Source organism: Rhamphochromis longiceps, linkage group LG6 (genome assembly GCF_057381845.1).
Source record: "Rhamphochromis longiceps isolate RC_006_pf linkage group LG6, R_longiceps_female_GT1.1, whole genome shotgun sequence".
Lineage (NCBI taxonomy): Eukaryota > Metazoa > Chordata > Actinopteri > Cichliformes > Cichlidae > Rhamphochromis > Rhamphochromis longiceps.
Genome location: NC_140562.1, coordinates 25,234,725 through 25,244,773, shown reverse-complemented (window position 1 = coordinate 25,244,773; position 10,049 = coordinate 25,234,725).

Sequence of the window (10,049 nt, the reverse complement as noted above, 5' to 3'; positions counted from 1 at the left end):
TTAAAAAACCCTAATTTAATAAAGTAAAACTGTATTTTTCAGAAAATGTCATGTATGAGCATAAACTCTATCTGGTGCTGTATATTAATGGGATTAATATTAGGCTAATAGCACGAGATAAAAGGAGAATTTAACAACAATCTTTTTTCTTCTTTTTTTTTAAAGTAATATATGTGAAATTTTAGTAAAATTGTGACTGTGTTTTTTTGGTTGTAAAAAGAAATAAATTTTCTTTTAAAAAAATATGCAAAAATCATGTTTATTAGGCACAATTTTTTCATGTTATTTTACATTAGACAAGTTAGCTCACAGACTAATTTAGGTAATTATATTGATATTCCATGTATTTAAAATAATGGGAACATTCTGTAAATTTTTTAAAATTAAAATCCTGTTAAAATACAGATTTCATTTACAGTGTGCGTTAAGTAATCTAATCATAAAGGAAGGTTGCAGAGACATTTTATATTTTGTAAAAAGGATAATAAAAGTAATTATTCGAATTAAAATATGATCAAAAATGAATTCAAAGAAAAAGAGAAAAGTGTTTTCTCCCAAATAAATCAGTCTCATCAGTGCTGTTTGCCCAGGAGTGATGTGTGAGAGAGTTTCACTCCAAGGTCAGCTGAAAGGTCAGAAATTCCCCCCAAATGAACCACTCTGCATAATCTGTGGGTATGGGTGGAGCCACTCTCTGTTAGGTTAACCCCAATTTTGAACATGCAAAGTCCAAGATCTTCCTCACAGTGGCTCTCTGTGTGGGGCAGTACTTTTGGTTTTCAAAGAACATCTCAGGACCACATTGTGGCTTTATTGTTATGGTTTACAGCTATATGATGGCTCATACCTTGCCTCCATAGTGTAGTGGTTAACACATTAGCTTGACAAGAGAAAGGTTGCTGGTTCACTTCCAGGGATTGTGTGAGGAGGGGCATCCTGCTGTGGTGAACCTTTGTGACACGGGAGCAGCTGAAAGTAGCCTGATGGGTGGCACATTTAAAGGGACAAAAGGAACCAGCAAAAAACTATACAGTTGTTGAGTTAACTATCCTCTGCAGGATGGCTCTTTGAGAAATGCTCCATGTGACTGAAATGACTGAAGCAATATTGTTTATAATAATATATACATTATTTAACTGACAGTTATTCCAGTGTTACCTTTGGCTCATCGCCAGTCCATCATAATGGCATCACAGAGAGACGGGCAACCAAACACTCATATATCTACAAAAGTAGCCAATTTAGAAAACCCAATCAACCTATTTATCTAAACCACAGGACACACACACACACACACACTCAAACGTCACGCTGAGAGGCTTCAGCTGACCAGCAGCTTCAAACCCTTCTTGAGGTGAGAAAACCCCGTTAACCACTCCAACACCATGCCCTCCCACATTCTGGAAGATGAAACACAGTTTTTCAAAAGTGATATTCTTAATTTTTCAAAAATTAAGAATATCACTTCATTTTCTTCCTCCATATACCGTCCAGTGACACAGTGAGGATGTGTTTATCCAGATATTACCTTTAATTTGTCAACCTGACGCAAAAGATGATGATTTAAAAAGAAAAAGAGCAAAAGCCTTGTAACCACTTATGGATGACCAAGTTAAAGCCGATTATTACCAGTCTGAGAGGAGAGAGTCCTGGTGGTCAGGTGGGTCATGGCATTATAATGCACAGTTGCTGTAGAAACCAACCTTGACCTCAGCTTCACATCTACAGGAGAGTGTGTGTGGGCATGTGAAAAGGATGACAGAGTACCGACATCTGAAAGTCAAATTAGAACTATGAGGCATGCATGACTGCATCGGGAAGACACACAAGAGTGCACCATGCGGCCGTGCACAACTTGGAAGATAAATGGTCAACCGCATAAGTACAACTAGATGTAGACAACCCAAAGAAAATGTTTGAAGTGCACTCTGTGTTTGTTCCAACAGGAAGTTTGCAACATGTAAACAGGAAGCCGATAGTAGAAAAAACCATGGTGGTTGTAGGAGCAGGAAGTGTTGGTCTACTCTGAACTGTTGATCAACAAAAAGTGATTTAATCTTGGTTATGACATTTTATTTTATTTGTATTTTTCATGGCTTGCCATTCCTTTGTGCTTTATGAAATTTGTGCAATAGGAAGCTGCAAAAGAGGTGTGTGTGTGTGTGTGTGTGTGTGTGTGTGTGTGTGTGTGTGTGTGTGTGTGTGTGTTTCAAAGGCCAGGAGGTTCATACATTATTCAGTCTCAGACATTAAAGATGTAGATGTGGTCAGAGACATATGCAGGAGAGACACAGGGAACACTCGCACACAGACAAGCATAGCAATGCACGCAAATATGTTGCTGCCTAATTGAAACTCTGCAAACATTTTTCACTGCTCTGCAGTTTGATTCCTCTTTTTATCCACAGAGTAAAATTAATAAAGATCTCACATTGTTGCCTCAGTCTTTGCGCAGGCAGTGAGAGAAACACGCGAGAGGAGAGACGGAGAAAAGGATGGGCTGGAAAATAGGACAAAAACAACATAATGTGTGAGTGTGCGGGGCTCTGTGCGCATTTGGATGGGAGGGGCATGAAATGTGTCTCAAGGAGCAGAGATTTCACAGCTCAGTGACTCTGTCACTGTGCACCTGCTCGCTGAGGCGGTGGGAGGGAGAAAATGAGAAGGAAAAAAAGTGGCAAGGTGAGGAGGTTTGAGGTAAAAGAGAGTTGAATTTTATTGAGAGAGCCAGGCTAAGCACATCATGGAGTTTAGTGTATACGGTATTATTATTATTTTTTTAAAAAGTGCACAGAGGCATGCTGTGAAGTACCATGATACTGGTCTTTTATTGAAGAACACCTACATACCCACTCCCCCCAAAAACTATTTTATTAATACTGTATTTTATATATATATATATATATATATATATATATATATAAATAATTTATTTGAAAGACTGGGGACAAAGGGCATTACTATAGCCTCGACTCTCTTGAATATTGTGGAAAACCTTCCCAAATCTACCTGGAGGGATTTTCCCACTTTCAGCCACCAGAGGGTTGAACCATGAAGCCTAGCTCTGAGTCCCAAGTCATCCTCAAAGCACTGACAGCGCTCTAAATGCTCCACTTTTTTCTGGTATTTTGCAAGCTTCCTACTGTCACACTGTGTTGTATATAAAAAGCAATTGTAACCATTTCTAATAAAATAATGCTCACATTTAATTTATTAGTAACAATATCAGTAGATCATTAGTTCTCTTAACTGGTCAAAGTCATGGAAAACATCCCCAAACTAGAAATGCACAGAGGTTAATCTGTGTATGCAGTTGCACACATAAGATAGCATCTTTTGCGTGCTACACCAATGCAACTTTATATACTCTATTTTTATATGTGTCACACAATACTTTTAGTAAAGCTGTATATTACAATGATTTACGAGTCCTTTATGCCAAATAGCGCATTAGGAAAAGTAAAAGGACTCTGCACAGTGGTACAGTGGTTAGCCCTATTGCCTCACAGCAAGAGGGTCATGAATTGAAATCCACCAGCCAACTAGGGCCTTTCTGTGTGGAGTTTGCCTGTTCTCTCCACGCTTGTGTGGGTTCTTTCCCACTCCCCTTTGACTTATGTGTCAGTGTGAGTCCGGAGAGATGTCTGTGACAGACTGAATACTTGTCCAGGGTGCACCCTGCCTCTCATCCTATGGCAGCTGGTACAGGATCCAGTTGAAGTGACTTAAATTTGGAGCCAGCAAAATAAAAAATAAAGTCTAGGCAAGAATGTAACATATAACTGTGTTATGAGGTATCTAATGAGATGACATGTTAGTGAACCTTAGATACCAAATGCAAAGTTTTTTTTGCTTATTACTGGGTTTCACCTTCTCAGTTTCGGTCCTCCATTGTTACATTATTTGCTCCATAAAATCAATTTGTTTACAATGATTGACAGGACTGGATGCTGCAGACAGACCAGTACTAAAATAGAATATATTGAGAATGGCAGCATGCTCGTATACATTGTTCATCATTAATGATGCATGTGCACTAACGCACACCAATTCTGAATTTTGAACTCTGTGGTCACAACAATCCAGTAGTTCCCTTTATTTTTAATGCTAAAGTTCATGATTTTAAAATGCATGGTAAGATACAGTGGTAAGTGCTTCTGAGCCCAAGAATTGACACTACAGCACAAAACTGCTTTAGCTTTATTATTGCAGTGTGGGTTAAAGTCATTAATAACAGCATTATTGCACTATTACAAACAAAGATTTCTCTGGATTCTCTGAATCTTTAACATTTGATGTTTTTGCACAAGTTTAACTTAAAAATACAACATAAATATTTAAAACAATAATGTTGTTATTTACATTTTACGCAGCATCTCATCTTTTTTGAATGACGATTGAAAAGAATGAAAGCATTATGATTGAAATAATACAATGATATAAAAATAACACTCTCCCTCGGTCTTCTTCCACCATGACAGGACAGGAAAATAAAAAGGTCGTGAGTGAGACTCAGGTGTGCTGAAATCTTTAATTGGATTCCACACAATCTCCTTTCTTGCTTCAGTGTAATAAAACAAATGGGTTTTTAGTTCTGCGACACTCTTATGCCATTTATTCAAAAAGGAAACAGTGATGTCGTGTTTATGAGCAGAGTTTAGAACTGGATCCAAATGAATGTGCATAACTTTGTCTTCGCAAGTATATACAGTGAATTTAAACTGGAACTGTATATGTACGTGTCTCTGTGTGTGTGTGTCTCTGTGTGTGTGTGTGTGTTCATGTATTGAGAGAGAAAGATATAGGGACAACTCTCAGATGTGGGGTGAGGAAAAAGCTATCTTGGAAACCATGTTTTGAGCATAGCAGTGACTTTAAGGTCAATGTTTTAGCCCCAGGATAACAAACTAATAGCACAATAATGACAGAGAGGGAACTGCAAACAGGAGATAAGGTGGACGAAAACAAAATGCTGATCGCTGAGAAGGCTGATTGCAGAGCTACTGTGCTAGCATTAGAAAGAGGAAGAGAGAAAACTGAGGAGGAGACAGAAAGAACAACGTTAGGGATATTAACCCTCCTGCCTTCTTGGGACCTTTTTGTGCCACTGCTATGTGTTAAATGGCTGCCATTTCCACTGTGTTCAGTGGAATATAACCAAACTTGCCACAGGATAGTTTTTACCTGTCAATGTTAATATTCCAGTGTGAATTCCTTAAATCAGCCTAAAATGGCTGAGCAGCAGAAATCCCCACACCCATCACCCTGGGGACCATTTTCTGCCCATTGACTTCCATTATAAACGCTATTTTTCAACCCCAAATTATCATCATATGATTTTATTTTTTCTTCTTTTCTTGGATGTCAATGAAGACTCAGGGCCTTGAAGTTTTAATTTTTAAATTGCAAAAAAAATGCAAAAAAAATAATGGCAGGTCAAAATGTATGTTGGTGCCAATCTTTGGTCCATCTAAAGGCCTACTTATAATGACAATCACATATTACTTCAACTGGTTTTTTGTGGAAATATTTAGTTTCGTTTTTTGGTTTTTGGGGCTTATAACACAGGGCGCTCATGTAATAACACTGGGATTTGAAGGGTTAAAACAACGAAAATATAATTAAAACTTTACATGAATATTTCAGGGAGAAGTAGTTTTACAAGGTTGGCTAATTTAAAGTGGAATAAAATATGGATATATGGTCTTTTTATGGCGTGGCTGAGAATGGTCCCTAGGGTGATGGGTGTGAGTTTTTTAAAGGATGGCAGGAGGGTTAAAAAAATTATGGGTGCTTGTCTGCTGTATTTCTGTGACTCACATTAAAATGATTGAATGACTATCTGACAAGGTAATCGTTTAACATCCATGACTTACAAAGGACAAAATTCAGCATCTATCACTTTGTCGCTTATATTCAGTCGTATGGGACATGAATGACATAATGAAACACACTTTTTTGACTATCCAAATGAATCAAGTGAATCCACCTGCAGTGTTTCCATATACTATTGCATCCCTGTCCCACTATCGGTCCACTCAGTTTTCAAGTTGGGAGATTTGACAGGAGATCGCTAATCTAAAAATGACATAAGTCACAGTAAACTTGGATGTATAAAAAAATTGCATTTTTTATAAATACAAAGACCTGTGCGTAGCACACAGTGAATGCCTTGTAAGGTTATTATTTAGTTAAACTGAGCCATCACATGTACAATTATATACGACAGTTTGTATAAAATATTTACATAGATGTTGCATTAACAGTACCCTAGGCAATGTTTTTGCAAAATTTCGTCAAGATTGATGCACTTGTCTAGGAGGAAGAACTCTTCCTCTAGGAGGAACATACAAACAGAAGCTACAGTCATTATAGTATGAACATGCAAACATGCCTGAAACTATAGATACATAAAAGGCAAAAACAGAGTTCCTACAAAGCTCTTTTTTGGATCCTGACTGCTGTTTGTTTTATTTTCTGTCAGGATGATCCCGTGCTGTAATAATGTAGCAATCCAGGCTCTGGGGAGGCCATTCCATGACTGATAGTGTTTTATTTTGTGTTTTTCTAGCAGAAAAAAAAAAGTGGACGATGTTACCAGTTGGTTGCTTTCTCAATGGTATTGCATGGTGGTTAAAATCTGATGCTGCTTGTCTGCATTTATATTTCCATTCATTTTTACATGATTCCCAACCGCTCCAATTCATGGCAAAGACTCCACCATGTTTCACAGATGGCTGTAAACACTTACTGTTGTATCTCTCTCCTGTACCTCCTTTACCTTCCACTTCTTCTTTTGTCCTCCACTTTTGTCCTCCACTTTTGTCCTCCAGGTTCTTCAAATTTACTTGAACACCACACTGCGCATCATGGTGAGATATGCCAGGTTGTCAGTTAACTTGGAAAGCTTGGAAATCATTGTGTTGTTGCAAAAGTACCATTTTATACCTGTTAAACTGTCAAATTAAAGAAATTGGAACAAATTATGTAACCTAAGGCAGAGAACTGGTTTTGAATTCGTTCTCTGCTAAACAAGAACAATCCCCCCTCCCAAAGCAACCTTTCTTCTAAAAATAGACTGGACTGAAAATGATTTGATTTTTTTTTTTTTTTTTAAATAGCCAATGTGCAAAGGAAAACTCTCAGAACTATTGCGCAATACCACTTGGTCTTAATCATGGGATAAGAAAGTCTGGTTCCTTGGAAGCAAAATGTAAAGAAAAGACAGGTATATGTGTATGTATTCCTACTTAGCGTGAGAAATAAGCTTTAAAATGTAAAGGAGAAAGGTTGCTGACAGAAAGGCTGATTCATTTATCACTTAGTGGCCAACTTACAGAGATTAATACAGGCTTTTTGGTCATGGTGTTTGTTCTCCCCCTTGTGGTGATCATTACATATTACATGACATCAAAAAAAGAGGTGTAAGCCAACTAATCACCTGGAATCAGCTAATCAGTTACTGAAATATACTTCGAGCAGAACATAGTGACGGTCTTCATAAGAACAGCCTTTCTGGTCATAATTCTTTTCATTCTTCAAAATATATATGATTGTATTACAGCAGAATCCTGCAAAACATTTAAATTTGACCCATTTGTAACCAATGAACTGGCTGCACCTCTAGTACAATGCAATTCATTGGTTACCCTGCAACAAAAACAACTGTTACCCAGTTTTAATATGCAGCTCTGCTCACATTTAAAGGAGTCTTGTTGAAACGACTTAGAAACATTAGCAGGTTTCTAATGTTTCTAATGTTTTGCCAGCCACCATTTTCATACCTTACAATTTTCATACTTTACAATGAGCTGCACTCAAATGCGACATCATTACTTTTAGCTTTGAAAATTGTCACAAAGATTCTGTTGTACCCGATTAAATTATTCCTTGGTTTATTCAGCTTCTTACAAAGCCAGCCTGTCTAATGAAATGAGTAACTGGTCAACATCCCATCCATCCATCTGGGCACCCATAGCTTTGCCGGTCTGACCTGGAGCCACAACACCGTCGCCCTAGTAAAGAAGGCCCAGCAGTGGATGCACTTCCTCCATGTCCTGAGAAGAAATAACCTGGACCAGAAGCTACTGCTGGCCTTCTACCACTCCTCAGTGGAGAGCGCACTCTGCCTGGGTGTTTGGTACGCAGGGGCCACAACTGTGAACGGGGAAGGCTGTGCAGAGGGTAATTAACGCTGCCCAGAAAAATAATTGGCTGCCCTCTGCCACTCCTAGAGGCCATCGCCTGATCCTCTTGTCTCAGGAAAACCTGGGCCATCACAAATGACCACCTGTTTGACCTGCTGCCCTCTGGGTCAGTTAGGTCCCACACCTCCAGACTCACAAACAGCTTCCTCCCGTGGGCCCATTTGGACTGTTAATAAACACTATCCCCCTACACCCCACTGATGACCACCCACCTCACTAATCTGAACTGAGTATCATGGACTGAGTAACGCTCATCACTCAGGCCACTCACACACGGACTCTATTCAGACCAAGTCCTTTCTTTGCAGTACTTCCAACCACTTTGCAATTTGTTCTCTAATGTGTTCCTTTCTCTTATTTTTGCACGTTTCACTTGTTTGCTCTTTATTCCTGCTGTCTACTACTTATATTTTATTCCAGCACAGTTGATGTGGTGCACCCACAATTTCGTTGTACATGTACTATGACAATAAAGCTGATTCTATCCATTTTAATTACAGGAATTGAAATGGGAACTTTCTTTAAAAGGTCATCAGTGCCCTTGTTTCAACAACACACCTTTATTTTAAACATGTTAGCACAGGCAGCTTCACACTAAATTGTAATACTATTGTTTCTCCACTAGGGGATAGCACAGGACATGAAGCACAGTGCCCCATTTAAATTTTTTTATTTTGGTCCAGTTTACAAGACAAACACAAATGAATCAAACATTTCAGCATTCGTTGTCCTCCAACTACCCCCCAGTCATTTTTTTGATGAGGACTGCTCCCCGACCATGTCAGTTTTATATTCCCTGAATACACAAAGAAGCGCAAACTAAAATTCCACACAAGCACTTATTTGTCAGATTTGCTAATCTCCGGTACATGCACACATGTGCAGTGTGATTTTTATTACCCCATTCCCTCTGTGTCTACACTTCTTTTACTAATCTCTCTAGCTCTCTTCTATTTTTCTTGTTTCCTTGCCCATTCTCCTTCCCAGCACACACAGCAGCTTCTGTTACAATATAAAAGTCTTTGCAGGCTTTCTGTTCTCAAACACAGATGAAGATGCACACCACGAATGCCGCCACTCTCAATGGGAGACCTCGCCAGCGAGCTGTAGATTGAGTGTCCCAGGGTGATTAACTATTGATATGGGGCTCAGGTAACGCACCTGATATCTGGGGGGTGGGGGAGAAAGACAATAGCATCGGAAGAGTGAGGGGGGTGGAAAAGAGAGAGTGAAACAGAGAGAAATAGTGTCCAGGGGTAGAGTAGGATAGAGACATATAATGATGGGAGAGTGAAGGCTGAAGGCCAGCTCACAGACAAATAACAAGTACATGGTTGCATACGCTGTAAATCCACATACAGGCCCCCCTTTGGATTGGCGGACTGAGTGGATGCTCAGGCCCAGCAGCCAGTAGCTGAATTGCATATTGTGATGACTCAGGGCATAGCTGAGGAAATGGGATGGAGAGGGCACTGAATGTAGGGGGGGGTCTTTGTGTGGAGGGCAGGCTATAAACAAATGGATCACTGTGAGTTAGAGAAGAACCATCCATTTGTCTTTAGCAACACACATTATGGTCCTGCTCTCCAGTATCCCTCAACCCCACCATCCAAATTACGTTGCATTCCCACCTATATTTCTGTGCTTGCTGTGTAAACAGACCTGCTTCTTTGTGTAACACCAGTTACAACTTACACCGTCAGCATTTATTGCAATCACCCCCCTTTAAATTCTTTATTCCTACCTCTTTGCTGTCTGATAAGAATCTCTCCCTTATTCATACCTTTTTGTAGGTGGGGAGTTAAGCAAGCCCACTTTCCCAAAAGCAATAACAGCAAAGCA